Source organism: Anser brachyrhynchus, assembly GCF_964034855.1.
Source record: "Anser brachyrhynchus genome assembly, chromosome: 1".
Classification (NCBI taxonomy): Eukaryota; Metazoa; Chordata; class Aves; order Anseriformes; family Anatidae; genus Anser; species Anser brachyrhynchus.
In genome coordinates, this window is record NC_137694.1 from 106,551,005 (window position 1) to 106,572,433 (window position 21,429).

The following is a 21,429-nucleotide window of genomic DNA, read 5'->3' on the forward strand; positions in this document are numbered from 1 at the left end:
GAAGAACGCGTGGTAAGAAATTTGTCTTGTATTTTATTATTCATCTAAAGTGTTCAATTATTAGTGCTATGCTAATGAAGTCTTCTTGAATAGTCTCTGACAGATCTCATTATAAACTCCTTAACAAAACAATAAAACAGGGAGGGTGTCAATTGGCTAATTAGCTAATAATCAATATTCATCAGCAGTAGCTGTGATGAGATGGCAGACAGATACTAGGTTTTGTTCAAGGCCTGGGTGCTTTGTTGGTTCAAGTCTAGGGGAAGATATTGCCAAAACCATTATAACAGTGTTGTGAGACAAGAGTTAGGGGAAAGCAACAGCATCCTGACAGTGACACTGATCTAAGCCGAGTACTTCAAAATATTTTCTCCTACAAAAAGCATTAAGAAAGAGTTGGTTCTTGCAATTAGTAACTTTTCCTAAAGTGGGGATTAGAAAGGGCAGATATGAAATGTCCTGGATGGAACCTGTAATTCATAAGTCTCCAAGAAGGTAGGGATATTAGCTTATGGTACATTAAGCATTTAATTATAACTTCAGGGATAAAAACTGATCAGAACATTCCTGTAAAATCTCAGAGGCAGACACAGCAGGACTTACTTTACCTAACTGTAGGTATCTACAGCAAAGGCACAGACATTTATTTCTGAGCAAGCTATCTCAACTCCAATGATATCCAGAAACAAAAAGCATGAGTTATCTGGTCTAGTGGAGGTGTCTGTATTATGATGGAAATGGGATGTATTGTACAAGCATCTGTTTCCCTTCATTGACTTTAAAAGCCTAGACAGCCATATCAAATGCCTGAAGCTAAGACAGCTGAATCTCACTACGATTAGCTGTGCCACAAACAATATTAATAATAAAGTGAACTTGCTTGGTGGGTCTATTTGTATGGTATCTCAAATGACACAAATTATGGTTTGTTTAGCAATATACAGCTGTATAACTTCAACTTATTCCAAACATAATTACAAGGTATGTAAAGGAGAACACAAATTGGCTCAGTTTCCACTCAGTACCAATCCATTTTCTTTAAAAATGAAGGGTACTATGTGCCTTTCTATGGTGCTCCATTGCTTTGGGTAGCCGAGAACCACACAGTTTCATGGACAGTATATTTCTTCTGAAAACTAAGATCGAGTCCTAATCTTGGTTTGGACAGCTAATTATGAGATTTCTTGGAGCAGAAAATTCCCCAAATGTCACAGAACTTCCTCCTACACAAGGTGGGTGTGCTGTGGGGTTCTGGGCTTATGTTAAATAAAGAGGCAGGTTTGAGAAGACCAGGTGTCCTGGATTGTCAGGGTTGTGCTGGAAGCAGTTTCCTCCCATGTTACCAGAGAATGCTGTTAAAGCTGCCTCCTGCTAGCTTCTGCCCATGATGCAACATCTCCTGGGGCTGTACTGTGCTGCAAAGCACCTCTATGATTCTTCTCTTTCATCAGCACCTTGTGTTAGGCCTTGCTTACACTTGTTGACTCCAGCCCAGAAATAAAATCCACTGCTTTCGCAGCACCTCCCAGCTGCCAGCAGCTGAGATAGCTTCAGGCTGGGCTTGCGTAGAGGGGCAAACAGTGTGCAGCAAGGAGAGGCTCCTGACAGCTCAGCCTGCTGGAGTTTTCTGACTGCAGGGCTGATGAAAGGCTCAGGCCTCAGGTTTAGCACACCTGTGGAAAATGAACATTGGGGAAAAATAAAGTAAAAACAAAGAAATGCCAATAGAGCAGAAGCAAACAGTAGACACAGCTTATTGCCTATTAAAACAAGTTAGTGTTCCAGGCTTGTACTGCTGGGAGAGTTTGACAGGTTTACGCTGAAAGATACCCCTTAGAAGTGTTAACTTCTTTTAGCTTAGCATTATGGAGCTTTTTCTCTGGAGAGTATAAAGCTGGCTATAGCTTTCATAATTCATTCTTAAAATGTGAGGTTAATGTGTAGCTACTTTAGATGTTAAGGGAAACAGATGGAGCGAAGAACACAGTGAATCACAAGGAATCTGTTCAAGATTTTTTCTCACTAAGAGAATTTTTTCCTTAGCGAGTCTGCCTTAAATATCAGAGCTCAATTCACCATATAAATGCCAGTTCCACTGTGTCTTGTTTGGTATTTGAAGATTCAAGCTAAACATTGATTTTGTTCAAGCTGGGGCTAAACTGAAAAGAAGCAAAATCATTCTCATTGAATTTAGTTGTATCTTTGTTCTAAGTCTCTTTTGAAGATCTAATACTTCGATTTTGCTGGTGATCATCTGGTATACTACGCTTTACAATGGTTTGACCATGACATGCAGGTCTGCTTATATTAGTCATGAGAAGGAACTCACACTTCCGAACACAAACCATGCCCAATATCCAAACTTACTGTAATTCCAGACTACCCATCAGCTTCCTAGCCAACTGCTCCAAGGCAGAGGTAGGCTGTGTGGCTTCATAAATAGGTTTGTTGGAAACATCAAGTGAGGTCAAATGGCATGGTTCCCACATTCAGAAACCCCAGCCAGGATTTTCATTTCTCTTCAATCAGATAGGATGAAAGAAGAATGCCGCTGATGATCTCAACTGCAGTTAGGGGCTCATAGCCTTCCAGAGCTGAATAAATAATAAACGGTCTCAGTGATGGATGTCTTTGAAATACTCTAATAATTTTAATATAATGGACTGGATAGTAGAGGTTCATGCCCTCTGATAGTTTAGGCTAAATGATCTAGTGTTTTCTCTTGCATCCAAGTGCACAGAAATTTTTTTATGAAAAAAAAAAAAGCTTATTATGAAACTGGTGGTTATCACATGGAGGAAATGACCAATGGAAGTATTTCCACCTCTTGATATTTTCAAAACTGAATAGCTTTCAGGAAATGAAAACTTTAGCTGAATACGTCTCACAGTGCTTTGTGATGAGATGAATGGATGAAATTGAAATCTATGTGACTTTAAGAGATCAAATGTCTTTTTTGTGTAGATTCCATCAAAAATATTTTGCTTGCGTTTTCTGTTAAGAGTTTTGAGTGAAATGTTCCTAACCAGTCTTTGAACTGATAAACAAACAAATAAACAACAAAAAAAGTTTTTGTATCATTCTCCATTTTGAGAGAAATGTTTGCTTGATTTGTTGTCAGCCGTTTTTCATGTTCTTCTGTCCCCTTCATGGCTCATATTGCAGTAATCTGTACTTTTGGAACAAGATGATCAGAGCTTAGTATCTGCTTTGACTGAAATAATCCTCATGGCTATGATGTGTCCTAAAGTGTCAGGTCTGAAGTCTTCTGTAGCATTTGACCTCACCTGTTGGGTAGGATATGATAAGGATATGTGCTACTTTGCATGGAGCTAAGAGCAAAGTATGCCTCTCTGTTCCCTTGCTTGGATGGAAGGAGTTTGCACAACACATTCCGCTAGAATGCAGTGTTGGTCTTGTCTTATTTCCACGCAGGCTGGTGATAGAGAAGAGAGGACATTTTGGTGGGTCTATACTCCCACCCATCTTAAATTTCACATACTTTGTCCTTGGAGTGTGAGCTACAATCAGCCAGTTTTAGGCCAGGGAAGGAACATCTGAGACCTTTTTTTCTTCCTCTATAGCCAAGAAAGGGAACTTCTCTTCTGGTAAGAGGGAACAGAAATCTGTGTGATGTCAAGATTCACAGCTCCCACTAGTAGATAGATATAGTTCATTCTCTGGAGTCATGTAACTGTTCTGCGTAAGGCTGAGGGTTTGCAGTGTTGGGGGTCATGAACAGACTGGAGGAGGTGTAGGCAAACTTTCTTCCCATTTTCTGAAGGGGGACGCCATCCTGTTGTTTTTCTGTGATAATGGTGGCACAATGGAAAACCTCAAGCTGCTGAGCAAAGCAGATAATCCACTATACTATACAGGCTGTCTATCTCTGCTTGTGCAGGGTGTTTGTTCTTTCAGTCCATAGTCTGAATGGTTGATGCCTCAAAACAAGTTGGTATTTACATGGTCCTGCAGGTTTATGTGTCACAGTTCAGGAACTGAAATGTTCCAAGCAAACAACAAAGAATCAAAAATATCGTATCCTTTCCCTGCTGTTACTTCTTGCAGAATATATAGCAGTGCCATCCAATCAGCCCAAGCATGTGTCTTCTCTTCTCTCCTGTGTATGGTGGTTTTCAGCGATGGTGTTTCTGGATAGCTCAGTACACCTCTGCCACCCTGTATTTCTTCCTTCCTCCTTATGAAACCTGTAACCTTTCCTTAGCATTCATGTCAACCAGGTCCTCCATCCTTGCAACATCCTCTTGCTGCTGCCTGGATGCAGTGCAATACCGAGCTAACTGGTGATCTGTCCAGGGGACCAGAATTCTTCTTAGGCCAAAGGTGGCAGGGAAATCGAGCTTATTTTATGCTGGCATCATTTCTGTCACTTTAGAGGAATTGTTCTGTACCTACCTCCTCACCTGTAGGATGAGATGAGGGAGTCAAGGTAAGTTTCTCGTATTGCTTTGTAGGTGGGTGTTTGTGGCATGTGGCTTTTGTACCTGGTGTCACCCTAGTAACAGCAAGTCGCTGTCTCCTGGCAACTGTCGGGGTTGCTAAGAGAAAAATTGGCAGTGTTTGAATCTGATGTCTTTGACATCATCCACTCACATTACATTGGGACAAGTTTGATGGAGACAAGAAGACCTGGTGGCCAGTCTCATCTCCTTTAGCTCAGATGTGTGTTGGTTTAATAAATAGTTAATCATGTCTCTAAGGCATGGAATAGTCCGAGAGTCAGAAAATATGATTCCTGTTAGTTGCCCTCCTTGGTCCTTTCAATATGTACAGGTAACACTTCCTGCCCTCACCTAAAAGAGCTGGAAACCAACACACAGAGGGAAGAGAAGCCCCATACTTTCGCTTGTTGGATGACCATCACTGTCTAGGTGCTAAGTGTTATCACAGGTGATTGATGCGCTGGTTCCCTAATCCACTTCACAAGTGGCTTCACTGAGAAAGAAGAAGCTTATGCCAAGCTGCCATCTCTAGCAGTGTTTGATTCTTAAGACGTTTTGCTCTGTAAATCTCCCTGTCCATAGGCCATTATGTGAAAGCCATAGCTTGAGTGAAGAGTGTGTGCAGGGGGAGGGGAAGGAACAACAGATCCAGTAAGGTATTATCCAGCTCAGTGCTGTGGAATTCAGTGGATCTATACCAGTGCAAATCTAAAGCAACACAGTGATGAATTGATAAATCCTATTTGCTTGCATCTGCCCACTCTGAGCTGGGGCTAGAGCCATTACTATCTGCTGTTGCATGCCAGAGCATGTGCAGGATGAGTTGTGCTCTCTGCAGTGCAGAGCAGACAGATGGTGAAACCCACCCATTCCAAAGCATGCCTACAGAGAGTAGGATTTTTGCACTGTTGTGGTGCTGGCAGATAACGACTGCAGCAATATTCTTACACCTCAGAGTGGTACAGTCTCAGAAGGAAAAAAGTGCTATTTTACCAGCATTCTCTTCTAGCACCTCTTTGCTCCACAGCTGCTTGTAGAGCTTTTGGCACAAACCATTGTTGGAGACTGGGTATGATACTGGCTGGACCAGCTCTGTGATTCAGTGTGAGAGCTGGACTATTGGCAAGAAACACAAACCTCAGCAACTGGTGTACTCTTAAGAGCAGAGAACCAGGGCAGAAATGTTCTTCACCCCTTCTAAACCCTCTGTATTGGCACTGTACAGGGAGAGTTTCTCTTGGCTAGGGAGGGAGAGGAATGTCTTCTCTACCTAAATGAATAAAATTTCCTTAGCTGTACAAGTGGGGCATGTGACATGACAAGGAAGTGCCCAGTAGGCACTTTTGCAAAAGCCATCAGAAATATAGGATATGTTCAGAAATGCTCAGTTTTCCACCAGTTTGCTGCAGCTGACAGTACATTTGTGACCTTGGTGACAGCATCAGCCTCACAAATGAAAAGGACATGCATCACTAAGATGAGAATTAAATTTGCAATGAATGGCTTGCATTTCATTTTCTATTACTGTCATATTTATTTGTCCCAGCTAATCCTCGTGTCCCTAGAAGGCCTGCCCTAGTGTTCCACTTCCTGCAGTAGGAAAGATGCCTATACTCACAGTAGGGGTAGCTTTCTCTCTTTTGAGAAATACTACCAGGTACCATCCCAAGCTCCTTGTTGTTTTGCTAGTGGTGAGGACTGCAACACGCTGATGTGGAGACATTTACCTCCTTAGACAATATCAACTCTGACTTTTGACTGGAGCCTGTAAAAAGAAGCATCTGTCAGTAAAAATGTTGCTCCCTGGTTAAGCAGATAGGGTTCTTGTGTCAATATGAGAAGAGGAAAAAGTAATCTGCTACATTGCACCTGCCATTTCAGAGATTTTCATGTCTCTTTTCCTTATGTAAGCATAAGAGCAGACACAAGATATGGGGGTTAAGTGTATATGAAATGGCTTCACACACCGATCTACACATCTCTTTCAGGCTAGTTTGGGTTAGAAGAGGTAGGGAATTAAAGAACAAATCAGTTTTTTATTACTATTTTATAAATTGTAGAGACTTGGCTTAATTACCAGTGCAATACTGACATCCTGGGTGAATCCAGATATGATTACTTTTTTCTTATTTTGCTTGTTCCATTTTGTTTATGTATAATGCTACTGTAGTTCACTTTTCTGAATTGTGTGATTATTATTTTATAGTCCTCTGCTTAGAAATTCCTACCTGGAGGGCCATTTGAGATGAAATTTTCCCTTAAGACCAAGGGACAGTCGCCTCTAAAGGAGCAGGCTAGAAGTCCAAGTCATCTAGAGATGTTTCCCTGAGTTGCAGAATCACACGATATGAGTCTGGGGGTAGAGGAATAACTTGGTGTCAATCTTGACTCCCTGGCTTCTGGAGCTGGGCCAAATCCACTTCCTAGAATTAAATCAGGGTGCTCAGGTTCATGATGACAGCTGAAAATGACCAGGTGATCCAGTAATCTCTCCTGTCCTCCATCAGAGATGGAGAGGAAAAGGGAGCAGAGCAACTGGGGAATTAAAAATGGAGCCTGTGACAGGTGCCACTCTCTGTGCCCAGCTATTGGAGGCTTACTTACAGAAGACAGAAAGGCGAGAGGTTGGCTCCCTTCCACCAACGGCTTGCTGACTTTGTAAGGTCACAGTGAGGCTGCCTTGATTCCCTGTCTGCTGCGCTCCCTGCTGCCCTGCCAGGACTAATGCACACTGACTGTGGAGCTGGGGAGCTGTGCTTCAGTTCAGCACTGCAGCCAAATCTAGATGACTTTGCAGATGCTGGTGTTGCGGATGATGTGACCTGAGATGAGCCATGATGCAGCTCTCAGTGCAGGACTGGAGCAGTTTACCAAGTGGAACAAGGCAATGGATTCCTCTTCTCTTCTAAATGTAGTCCCTCAGAAAAGATTTCCCTTGGAAAAGCCTTGGGATTGATGCAGCTGGCAGCAGTGTGCATGTATTTGTGTTTCAAAGTCAATTACAGTTTTCTTCTACCCTCTGTCAAAAAAAGGGACTGAGAAGACTGGGAGTCATGAGGAAAAAGTTACCTAGAGCTCTGTGGGTAGGAGAGATTTTGTAACAGCAACTCACTTTTTGTACCCCTTAACAGATCTAATTCAGAGGAACCTTAGTACAGCAAAGTCCTTTTCTTGGCAGTATCCTATACCATCTCCTCTCTGCAGAATTACATGGTTCCAGGTACGTGCAGCCAAAATGACAGGGCTTCATCTGCCTCCTTCCCTTCCACCAGCTGAGAAGCCAGTGAGTGCCTTTATAATGAAGGATTAGCTTAGATATAAGATTCTTGTGCCTTCCCCACATGTAAGTACAGTCATGCCCAAAGCATATTAAGCCATGATCACTGAATAAAGCTAGGTCAGGTGTTGAGATGTCACTCTTCTGGCTTATATGTAGCCCTGAATCCTTGAAGCCAGTCCTTTTGAGTTGATTAGCAACACTAAGGCTGTGCCACAAAAAGTAGGATTGCAAAGATTTTGAGTCCCCCTCCCATCTAACGGACGTGGTTCCTTGGGCTGGCTGGCATCCTTTGTTTCTTAGGTAATATAAAAATGAGGCCTCCAGCAACAGTCCTTCAGTACCTAAAGGTATTACAAGAAAGTAGGAGAGGGACTCTTTATCAGGGAGTATAGTGAAAGGACAAGGGGTAATATCTTTAAACTAAAAAAGGGTATATTTGGATTAGGTATTCAGAAGAAATTCTTTACTATGAGGGTGGTAAGGCACTGGAACAGGTTGCCTAGAGAAGTTGTAGATGTGCCCCATCCCTGGCAGTGTTCAAGACCAGGTTGGGTGAGGCTTTGAGCAACCTGGTCTTAGTGGAAGGTGTCCCTGCTCACGGCAGGGGGGTTGGCACTAAATTAACTCTAAGGTCCCTTCCAACCCAAACCATTCTGTGATTCTGTGATTTAACACCCTTAGCAATGCTGAGGGTGTGTTAGCTGCTGTTGGGTGAAAAAAAAAAAGAGCTGGGGAGGCAGAACAGTAGTAGCTCAGCAACATGGCTCTTTTGCATTTATGATCTTGAATGGAAGGGGAACAGGAATGAGAATGAATTCTGGCTCTTTGTGTTAAAATATGTCTGTGTCTCCCCAGCACTGACTGCACTGATGCTGTAGGACTTGGAATGCCCTTGTCCTGACAAGCAGATCTTTCAAAGCAGGTCGGGCTGGCTGAATGCCTTGCTTTGCATGCAGCAGCCATGGAGAAAAGAGCCTGAGAAAAACAGTTGCTTCTGCTGCCAACCCCGTAAAGCAGCTGGCTTCTCAGATGTCAGGCAGATCTGAAACATCAAAGGGTCTTTTCTCGAACTAGCTGACCTTTTATTACACATCTCCTTTTACTAATACCCCGTAGATTAGCTTCGCCTTGTTTCTGCTACTGTGTTCTTGACCTGTGCCAACCCCTCCACTTTGAACCTGTTCCATGTTGGCAGACAGGAGGCATTCGCAATGACTGTGCTGCAGCAAGCAGCTCCCAGTGGGTGGCAGATGTTCCTCTCTGAGTTTTCTTTTGTGTGTGTGTATGTGTGTGTCACTGGAAGTGCCTCCAAGCATGTAACCACCCCCATGCTTCTGTCTGATCCTGAGCTATAGGTGAGCATCACATCAGCAGACATTGAAGGTGTGTTTAGCCCCAGGTGAGCCAGTTGTCACTGTGAATACAAGAGTTTGCCATGCTTTCACATGTGGTAAGCTGCATCCCAGGACTAGCAAGGACAAACAGTTCCAGTGGTTATCTGTCTCCCTTGAGCAAGTCTTGCTGAAACCCAGAGGAGTGCTGGTGGAAACAGATGTGAAAGAGGTGTTTCTGGGGGAGTGTGTTGCCAGTAACTTCTGGAAGGTGGGTATGATTATGTGAAGAGCTGATGCAACGAAGGAATGACAGCACAAAAGACAGAACTCCCTTCCTTTTGAGCACCTCTTCTGTGTCCCAGGTATTTGCTCTTGCTGACCCCTTCTTGCGGTTATTGTCAAGAGGTAGCTGCACAGCTCTGCTTTGTACACAGATTGCCTCTGACTCTGTTGTCAGGGCTCTCTGCAGCTTTCTGTTTCCTGGGCCTGCTCTTCTGGTCCTAGTCTTTTTCCATCCAACACTTCCCACGTGCATTTCACTCTGTTATCAGTGATTCCCTGCTTCATGCTATAATCTGCTGGAATAACTTGCACTACCTAAACAATTCTTGAAACTTGCATAGACTTATTCTTAGGGCAGAGGATGGACATTCACAAAGAATATGAATATCACCAGACTAAAAGGAGTTCCCCTAAGAAACAAAGGGTAGACAGCTTGTGTAATGTGCTGCTGAGACCATTAACAAACCTTGGTTTCTAGGCAAAAGGAAGACTGGAAACAGCAATGAAGAAAAAGAAATGAAAGTGGTCACTGTGTGAGCCTTCTTGCCTTAGGATACTGCACCAAACAGTGAGGGTCAGCTTCATTATTTAACAGTCAAGAACCTGGAGGTCTGTTGCACTCACTAACTGTCATGTCATCCAGTCATGGAAAGTAGTAGCTTGAGGCTGTGCCTCTAAAAGAAGTGGCGGGTTCTCCATTGTCCTTTTGCAGACTTGAATATCCATTCAACTTGCAAGCCAAGTTTTTCCTTTGTGATCTGAAGTTGTTCTGCCTTCATAATCAGCCTCAGTACTTGTTTAGTACTGAGTCCAGCTACTTTCAAAAGACACTTCTGTCTAGATTACTTGGAACAGACCAACTTCAAATTGCTTGCACAGGTTATCAACTTTACCAGCAAACTAGCTTTTTTATTTGAAACTAGTACTTACCACGTGGCACTCGATTAGTATTTTCACTCCTGTTTCATCATGTTGATGCTTCCCACGTGATCTGTCCCTTTTTCAGCATGGAGATGAGAAGAACCCAGAAAGGTTGAAGTGTCAGTGGGGATACACTTGTGCTACTTGAAGGAGCACTGGGGTTGACAAAATGAATATTTCTGTTGGGCATAGCCACTATTTAAAATAGATTTTGCTTCTTTAGTCTCCTCAGTGCTTATTGATTATCATCCATGTATTAGTCTTGAAAGAGTTTGGGGCCTCTGCCATACCATTACCAGTGGATCAAGCCTCCTGGTTCATCTTCTATATTTTTTTCCATTTTCTCAAACCACATTGAGTTTTCCTGAAAATTAGGTTTTAATGCTGGAATTAATCTTAAAATAATGAGGATGAGCAATTCTATAGAGTTCCAGGAAGGATGGTCAGGCATTCTATAGCAGAAGAACCATGAACATCTTTGTTGTTAGAAAGAATACAAAATTTTCCCTCACATTTATCATCTCGGAAACAATCTGGGAGCTATCAGATGAGACACAGAAATATTAGGCAAAGCTGAACTTAAAGGAGATAGTATGAAATCAAATGTACAAAAGGTAGCTTGTTCTATAGAAGGACAGCTTTGTGTAGGCTATGAAATATTATTGAAACACAATTGGAACAATCCACTTAGGTAAAGTAATGAGAAATATGATTTATGAGGGTGAAGCCAGCTCAACATCATCTTAATGACCTACCATTAAATATATATTACTAAATTTGGTATCTCCAAGAGCATACTGTCAGTGTTCCTATCTTAGTTCAATGATTTCCACTTACTTTCAAATGTTGGATAGCCATAGAAAAGGAGTACAAGTGCTGTTTTGGGCAGAGATTACTCTTCTGGCCACAGACAAAGGTATACAATTTACAGAAACCTCACCTTTTCACACCATCATTGTTTTGGCTGCCTTGAGCAAAGTGACTGGTGTTTTGAACTAATACACCATATATAGGCAATGGCAGACAAAGAGCCAGAGTATGTTTGCTCCTGTTTTCCCCTGCTGCACGGAGAATTAACCTCTGATAGGAGCACGTGTGATTGTAGTATCTTAAACAATCACATAGAACAGTATCTCCGGGGACAAAAACACAGCCAAGTATAAGCACAGATGTATTTAGATTTTCTTCCATGCAGGCCTCCTGTAACAAGGAAGGGAAATAGGTAGATGAAGCACAAGATATACAATGCTAAGTTACTCTGAGATAAGCCTTCCAACGTCTATTAACATAAATCAGAGTATAAGGTGTGACACGAATAATTCTTGAACATACACCCTCACACATACAAAGTGGTAAACATACATAGAGAGTTCTGAAAGCTTAAACTGTTTTCCCTGATGCTGAGACTATCTGTCCCTGAAGACAATTCCTGCCCAAGTGGCAGCTGGTGGCCGTTCTGGGTTTATGACCACTGTTGGTTCAGCATCTGACATCTTGCCCTGTTTTGTTCCTGCAGGACTGAGGCAGAAGTTCAAGTTGGCTATTCTCAGCAGAGCTCATTCTAGGGACTGGAGGCTGGGGGGGGGGGGGGGGGGGGGGGGGGGGGGGCGGGTAGGCGAATCTCTTGCATATGATGTAACTTTGGTATATCGCGCTTTTATCTGCTCTTGAAAACTGCAATGTGTCCTGTGCCTCAACTTCTACATAGAGATAGCCCTTTGTTGTGCTTCTAAAGTTTTACTCAGGATATTGCCCCCAAACCCACAAAGTTCTTCCGTGCTGTTTTGATGGGAATCATGAGAACATAGAATGGATATTTTGCTTGTAACAGTAGTTTATAATTTCTGTCCTTCTCATGAACAACAGCCAGCAAGAGGAACGAGCAAGTGGTTTATTGGCAATGAAACTTGTTTCTCTGTATTTTGACCACTCAAAATCCTCTGGGTGTTGCAGCACTCTGCATACAAGAATCACATTAAGTTCAGGGGATTTAAGTTGCAGGGTAATGAATAACACAGCATCCTAGAAAGCACCCCTGAACCTGCAAAAAGGACCTGTTTCATTGCAAAGTCAACTGATGTTTTTAAGAATGGTATAGTCACATGAAGAGAGACCAGAGTAAGACTACCAAGTCAGTATACATCAGTTGGAGGACTGAAGCTCATTTGAAAACAGATAGCAGAACAAGGGCGAACCAGAGTTCATCTGAAGTACAGGACACCATGCCTGGAATTAACTGTGTTTTATACAGAGTAGTGGAATGGATGGGCAGTCAGAAAGACCTTATAGAAACAGAGTGGGCAGAAGGTAATGCATTGATCTCTAAAACAGGGTAATATGTTATTAGTCTCTAGGGGCAAATTGTTATACAGGCTGAGTTACTAGGTTGGGTCCTAGTGAGATCTATGGGAAAGAGAACCACTGCTTTCTACCACAGAACTGGCTTTTGACTTCTGCACCACAAATATCACATCAGCATCCTAATGTGCTCCATTAGAAGGCAGAGTTTCCTTGATAAAAAGATGCAATAGTGATGGGATTAGCATGACACTACAGAGGGATGTGTAGGTGGAGTAAGTACTGTTGGTATCTCTGGAGCCTCAACCACTTGCTGTTTGTCATTGGCAGAGGGTATGGGGAATAGGCTCACTCCATTTACATTCTCTCTTCATGCACAGCTCCTCATCATGGTCTCCTCTACACAGAGAATTGAACAACTTGGTCTGTGCCATCATATTCTGTGACCGCTGAGTGGGGCACAGTTTGTCTCTCAGTGTTCTGCAGTTTGCAAACATGAAGCAAACTAAACTAAAATGCATAGTTTTGGGGTCATATTTTCTGATCGTGCAAATCAGCACAGCCTCAATGAATTTGGTTAGCAGTGCTGACCCTGGAGTTATAAATGTTGACAAGTCTTTTGCTGTGCATACTGTGGCAGTGTGCAGAAGACACAAAAAGAGCAAGTGTTTTTTTTGCCTTTTTTTTTTTTCATAGACAGAATTTGAAGAAATGCTACAGTAGTGGTCAGTCTTTGGTTCAAACTTCCAGAACATGATTCTAAACATCAGCCACAATGAACACTCCACTACTCCACTTGCCTGAAGTCTCAGAGCAATCATCACTGAATGCACTAGACTGTCATGTTCAAAGTACTATTTTTGCACTAAAATCCCCTTGAATTAGATTAACAAATAACAAATAAGCTTCTCCAAGTTCTCATGAGAATCCTGCAAGATATACTAGCGTAGGAACATATGAGGACTCTCATTTTTTCACAGCCGAAGTCCTGTCACCTTCTATGCATAGTGAGTTGCAACAGAATGGTCCATATGGAATCACAAAAGGAATGTTTCCTGTGTATTTAATGTGGCAACAGCACACAGGATTCCTTCTTAATACAAACATATGAATATCCTTTGCAAGTGAATGGAAGTGCTAGAAAATCTCGATGTCCAGACTTCTGACTGTTTTATTTATTTATTTATTTTCAGTGTGACCTAATTATAGGATGCAAGTGCAGCAAATCTCTTTCCAGTCACTGACAGTCTGAAACCCCAGAAGTCTGGATGTGTTTTACAGTCATTTCCCCTAAGAAAATGAGCAGCACAATCAGGATCAAAGGACAAAATAACAGCAGCTTTCACAGTAGCAACCAGTCTTTACTTTCTGGATCCTCTTGTCTAGCTCACTAGTAGATTTAGGCAAATTCAGTTTCAAACAGAGAAATCTTCTAGGCCAACTGAGTACCTGAGTATCCCAGAATGGCAAAAGGTCTGCAAGGAAGAAAGTAGTTATTTCTACCCCACATTCCCACCCAAATATTCCAATAAAATCTGAAACAGGAAATAAAATACCAGCCTTCTTTCTACCTTTACTTTTACAGCATCTTTACCTGAATTTAATAGTTGATGACAATAGTAAATCTCAACATGAAGGATGGCACAACAGCAGCTGTGGACTAGATACTCAGGTCTGTATTTTAGGAGAAAAGTTCCAAAAGGGTTAAACAAGCCTCTGTTATTCCTTTCCCTAGTTCCTTGTCTCAGCAATACACATAAATGCAGCATGCTTTCCTTCCTTGTGTGATTTTTGCTGTCATTGTTTCCCATCTTAGTCTGGATAGCAGGGGGAAAATGGAACAAAAGTCCCAAAGGACACAGCTGTCCATTGAGGCTGTGAGTAGCAGATGTCAAGTGAAGTGGATGCCAGAGCAGTAAGCACCAAGAAATTAAGGAAGTGCAGTTCGAGAGTGAGGTGTGTTATCGGCACTACGGAGGCTACTTACCCAGCACTTGCCTGTTTTGAACCTGGCTCAAGTTAAATATGCAAGCCTGTGGATGCTCACGAGTTCTACATCTAACTGTTGGTTTTGAAAGCCCTGTAGGAACTTGCTTTTCCTCCGTTTGTGCCCTCCTCAATAGCTATACCACTTCCAAGTGTGTGTGCTGAAGGGAAAGCTGGTTGAAGCAGAAACTCTGTCAACAACTCTCAAGAGAATTGTTCCTTATAACCATAAGTCAAGAAATTGAAATGAGGGGAAAAAAGTGAAACCTATCAATTTTTTTCATGTTTACATATATTTTACTGTATGGAATCCTGTCACTAAATAAAACTACCTGTGTCTGTGTATGTGCATAGTAAGAGTGAGTGTATTTGCATATGTCTGTCTGTTTTTCCCACCAGTCTTAGGAAGTCATATTTCTCTTGTCAGGCAGGTGAGTGATCATACTTTGCACTATAATTATCAGTGTCATAGAAAAACATGCATTGGACAGATATTTTATCAACACCGATAATGGTACTTGACTGCTGAAAGACGATGATTTGCATAACTTTTGATGAGATGGATTCTTTTAATATAGAAGGCAGGGTCTACTTCTGAATTTAAAGCACTATTTTATTTCACCAACATTTTGCTAAACTAGGGCTATAAGCATTTTGTGGTTTCTTAGCTTGCAGCATAGTCACTAGCAGCGTTCTGCATGGCTCCATTTTAGGGCCTGTTCTCTTCAATATTTTCATAAATGACTTGGATGCCGGACTTGAAGGTATACGAAGTAACTTTGCAGATGACACTGAATTAGGAGGAACTATTGACTCCATTGAGGGTAGAGAGGCCTTGCAGAGAGACCTTGACAAATTAGAGAGCTGGGCAATCAACAACAGCATGAAGAGCAAGTGCCAGATTCTGCATCTGGAGTGGGGCAACCCTGGCTATACTTACAGACGGGGGTGGGAAGCTGCAGAGCAGGCTTGCAGAAAGGGATCTAAGGCCTCTGGTCAACAACAAGTTGAATATGAGTCAACAGCATGCCTTGACATCAAAAGGGCTAACTGTACCCTGGGGTCCATCAGGCACAGCATTGCTAGCCGGTCAAGGGAAGTGATTGTCTTGCTCTGCTCTGCACTGCTGTGGCCACACCTCATGTACTGTGCAAAATCTGGGCTGCCACAATACAAGAAGGGCATAAAACTATTAGAGAGTTTCCAAAGGAAGGCTACAAAGATGATGTAGTCCCTAGATGGCAAGACATATGAGAAGCAGCTTGAGGTCACTTTGTTCACCCTGGAGAAGAGGAGACTGAGGGGAAACCTCATGGTGGCCTGCAGCTTCCTCATAAGGGGAGTGGAGGGGCAGGCACTGAGCTCTGTTCTCTGGGGACCAGTGATAGAACCCAAGGGAATGGCATGCAGCTGCATTAGGGCACATTCAAATTGGATGTTAAGACAAGGTTTTTGAGTGAGGGGGTGGTTGGGCACTGGAACAGGCTCCTGAGGGTCTTGGTCATGGCACCAAGCTTGCTGGAGTTCAAGAAGTGTTGGGACAACATACTCAGACATATGGTCTGATTGTTGTGTGGTCCTGTGTGGAGCCAGGAGTTTGACAAGATGATCCTTGTGGGTCCCTTCCAACTCAGGATATTCTATTATTCCATGATATAAGCACTGGCTAAGATTATGCTCCAGAACATGGGTAGTTCCTGCCTAACCCAGTCTGCATTTTCATCTACAGACTTTCTGTCTTGCTTGGTGACGTGTGGTTTTTCACTGCAGTCAAGGTCTGAAAATCTCCAAGGATGGTGATTCCACCATAAGTATGTCTGAGCTGTTCCAGTGTGGCACCACTCTCATGGTGATTTTCTTATCCTTATATCTAGTTGGCATAACCTCTGCTGCAACTTCTGACCAATCAACATGGATTAAGCAGAATATTTTGGCCAGGTTTTGGTGAGTCTGAAATGTCTTCATGGCTTTACTGGAATCATTTCATTTTGCAAAGCCTGAAATACTTTATTTGTATTTGGATCTTTTTTAAGTCATTCAGAGAACTGACATTAAAGACTCATTTTGCTATACAGTCAATCGGGAATGAAGGGATGTCTCCACACTAGAAATTTTTAAGCTAGTAGTCTTCAGCTAGACAGCATGAATACCTTTGCTTCTAAAGAGGGAGGACAGGAACAGAGAAGTAGGCACTCGTAAATCTTTCAGTGGAGTGTTGAGCTTGCATTTCTAAAGGGTATTGGTGCAAACGTCCTTATTCTGTGGGAAGACAAGGGATTTCCAGAAGTGCCAAGGAAAGCTCATTGCAGAGTTGGTGAAAACGAGATATGGTTTTGCAGGTTTCATCCCCAGACCTGGTCACTTGACTGTTATCACCCACTTTTGCTTTGATGACTCCTCATGTTTTCACTGTGCAGTGCAGGGGGGGGAACAATTTTCAATAGAGTTCCACTGAGGTGTTCTGTCTCCATTTCCAGGAGACTTAGTTTTGGTTTTTATTAATTCCAGGACTTGAGTGATTGTTTAAAATACAACAGTTTAGCACCACTGTCCTGTGAAGCATAGGGGCACAAGATAAAGGTCTGACATGAGCCTCAGCTGGTATCCACTGACATCAGAGTAACTACACCTGCTAACAGCAGCTGAGTGAACTAGTCTCTTGTGTGCAAAGCTAAAAGGTTTATTTAAAGGGTGGCCTCTGCCAGGCTGAAGGACTTGTTTTAGCGTGAGAGGATGAGTGGTTCTGTACTTCCCACATATTTTTTGCAACATTTACATCAGCTTACTGATGAGGTCTTGAGACAGGGAGAAAGCAAGCCTGATTATTCTAGGGGTGCATATAGTCTTTAGGAACCCTAAAAAGGGAATACTGGCTTCCTATGGCAAGAATTTCCTGGAGTTGGAAGCTGATCAACTTCCCAGGGACATCCAGTCCTCTGGCTCTTCTGCATTGTCAGAAAAAATAAATACTCAGTGGTGCCAGGAACATGGAGATTTAGATGGTCTCTGTTCTCCAGAGTCACTGCACCAAATCTATAGCTGGGAAAAGGCAGCATAATTCTGCTTTGCTGTCTTGTCCTATTTGAAGCTTCAGCTCTGAGGATTTGTTTATCAGCTCTTCAATATGCTGTATTTCAATATGAAAATTCAGCATGTTACTATGCTAACTAAAGCTGACACTTTATTTTATAAGATATCTCCTTTCTGTGTGTGGGAAGATGGGTTTTGCTCATGCACTGAAGCGCACAATAAGGCTGTTATTGAACATTCCCATGCTGTTGTGAATTAGAAGCAGCACAGTTTAAAATCAGTAAAGCTACACCAGCTTAAAACCAGACAGCTTTCAAAGACTTTACAGGGGCATTTTGTACAGATTGTCTCAAGTGAGTATTGAGGGTCATCTTTTCTCTAGAGATACATCAGTTTATATCTGCTGAGAACCTGACTTTGAATGTGTATTCTACCAAGTGTGTCAGATTTGCTATGCTGTTTTGCACTAAATGCCAAAGGCTTGTTTGGTGCCTGGAGCAATGCATAATAACAGGACTTGGATATGCCAGTGACCAAGCAGAACAGCTCACTTTCTGGGGAAGGAATTTTAGGAAAGTCATTCATGGGGAGGAGGAGGAATTTTTGGATCACTTCAGAGGCGAGGAGGGAAAGGGAAAAGAAAGGAAGAACAGCTCACGAAGCTCCCCAGTATAGGAGCTGTGCAAGAACTAGTGCAGAGGAGGATGTGAGTCACCTTCAGACTTCGGCTTGGGTAGCAAGGGAGGTACTTCCATCTCCAAAGCTCTCCCTCCTTTTGCTCCCTCACTTGATTTTCTCCTCTCAGACTCTGTGGTGACCTTTGATTCTCAGTTCAAAGAGGGTAGCAGTGCTACACAAGTAGGAAGAGCAGAGCAGGGAAGTGCAGCACCTGCTACACAGATCTCAAAGGCTACCTAAAACATAGCCTTTTCACTGTGAATTTGGTCAGCTCTTAGAGGAATGGTCTAGGGGCTGTGGGTAAGTCTGACTCTCCTATCTTTTACATGGTTCACAGTACACATATGTAAGTGGGGGAGGAAGCACTAACAAATCAAAGCTTCTCCATTTCTTTACACTAGACTTTGCTTGCTTTGCGTTATGCTCCACACAGAGATATTACTGCAGAGCCCTAAGCAGAGAGCCTCAAAAACACATGCTCTCAGTACTGCTGTCAATAAAGAGACTAGAGGACATCTAAGGGACACCTTGCCTGAACTGAACTATCTAATACCTAGACTTAAACGTTGTGTTTGTTCTCTAAGCTTTCTTAGTAAAAAAAGCTAGGTACTGCTATCAGGTGATTCATGCCACCCTGTGATAGATCTAACAGTTTGTGGTACAGTGACACATCTTCTAATGATGCTGGTATGTCTCCGCTGGCTGTGGATTTGCAGAAGACATCTAACTTCCAGGTAGGTAAATTTAAGTGAGATAAATGTTATCTCAGGAAGCAATTTCTGCTGCCATTTCTCACCTCCCTCTGCAAATGCTTCCAGTGAAACATGTGCAGTGACTTTAAAGAAACGTGCTCTTCAGTATGAAGCAGGACCTCTGAAATTAATATCATGAAATGTTACTGGCTCTACCCATGTATCTATAGCCAGCTTGTAAGGGACTCAGAGCACCAGGGGTAGTTGTTAGACCTGCAGTGGCAGCCTGGAGGATGTCAGTACTAAAAAAACACTGGTTTGAGGACTCAGTTTGTTTATTTATACCCAAGGAAAAAAAGTCCCTAGAACAAAACAGAGTTATCAAACAGTAAAATCAACATAGGCAAGCAAACAAATGAAAAACATAAGCAATCTCCAACAAAAAACAATAGAAACTGAAATGTTGTTTTGAAAATACCTCTCTCATGATTATTTCACAAGAAAAAGACTTTGCTCCAACAGCATTAGTATAGCCTTCATGTATAGGAAAGGTACATATTTCACAGTACCAATAACAGGTAAGATGTCAGGCTGTATCTTCAACTCAAATGCACAAGGATACAGTGTGTGAAGATTTATTCCTAAACTTGTGCTTATTCCTAACTGGAAACTAGCTGGCTGGGTGTCTGCCCAGTAGATCTCAATCTGAGTAACATTACATAAGGGATCGGTCCATGAGTTCTAAAGAGAGCTGAGGAAAGTTGTTCATGTGCATAGATTATACCTGATTTAGTTATTGAGTGTTCTCTCTTACGGCCTTATTAAGCTACCAAATAGTTGCTTATTATGTTATAAGAAACTTGTTATGTCATTAGCAGAGTTGTTTTAGGAAGTTGAAATTAAATGTGCAGAATCTTCCTTAAAAATATTATGCAGATTTTTACTTAAGGTACTCTTGTGCCACTGACAGATAATATGCTTTTTGCCAAATATGCAGAACGTTACAGGCCTCTAGTGGTAGAAATTTTATATATATATATATATATATATATCTGTAACTTCTCCTGATGGTTCTTTTTTCAGTCTCAACAAAATGCATAATGCTTTGTGTTTAAAGATTTGGCTTGCTAGTTTGCTCACTTGAAGGAAATGAAAATTCTGCAGAGGCCAGAAATATTAGCGACAATTTCTGTTAGCCTGAAAACCACAAAGAAAAAATAAACTAGGTCAAAAAAGAGGCAAGTACATGGTGTATAACCCTGCTCCTGCTCAAAGTCAAAGGCTATTTTCAGTAGCCAGAAGAGGTACAATTCAAGCCCTCTCAGTGGTCCTGGCAGGTTACAACCATGCCACAACATATATACCGAGGCTCAAGACCACTGCTTTTTCTGCTTGGTGTGCGCATGCACAGGGCCCTACCAGTACATCTCAAAGACTGGACATTTTCTGACTGGTATCATCCCCCTGACAACATCTTAGTTGTTAATTGTCCAGTGCCATCCTCTCTGCAGTTTCTGTAAAGGAGCATGTCCTCCAGCCAGGCTTATTAGGTAGCATTTAACATTTTATTTGCCCAGCACAAATTTATTTTGATATTTTGTTGACTACACAATGGCTAATCTACTTCCAGAGAGGGATTTTCTTGTTTGAGAATGACAAATTTTCAGTAATACTAAGAATAAAATTCTTAAAAATAGCTTCATTTCTGAGATGAACAGTATGTGAACTTACACTTCCTGAGGCTGGACTTTGTACCATTTCCATTACCTTATTTCTTCTGTAGCATGTTGAGAAGAGTTGAGAATTACAGGTGGAGAACAGGAGTGAAGATCTGGAGGATGTGCAGGTGATGATTCCTGAACTTTGGATAATACTTACTGGAAAGTGATAATGAAACCCAAAGACTGGGGATGTGGGGAAAATTATGTCTGCTTGGGATAACAGGGGCAGGAATACCTGCATATATTAAACATTGCCACTAGCAAGACCAGTGCATGTTAATCAGTGTCTTTAAGTAGAGGGATCTCAAAATGTTAGTGAGCTAGCAGGGCTCACAGGCACTTTGTAACGAAGTTACCCCTGTTTTATAGGAATGAGACCAGTGAAAGAGTAAAGATAAATACAGCTCAGCTCACAGAGAAATAACTGACAGCTGTGAGCTTCAGTGGACTGGACTGAAGTGGTACAACCAGGATTTAGGCTCTCTAAATGGTAGCGCGTGCATTATTCCCATCATGTTACTGCATTTTTAAAGGAGCTAATGGTTTATTAAAAATTGTTGATAGGAGTGCTGTAAACAAAATAAATGGGGAGTGTCAGAAGGGATTTAAGTTAGTTAAATTAGTCCACTCTTTTTTCCACTTTTGTCCCTTATTGGGCAATAGGATTCATCACTGATCATAATGAAAAAATAGACAAATTGGCTTCAGAAGAGAACAATTGAAATGCTATACATTTGTCGAACA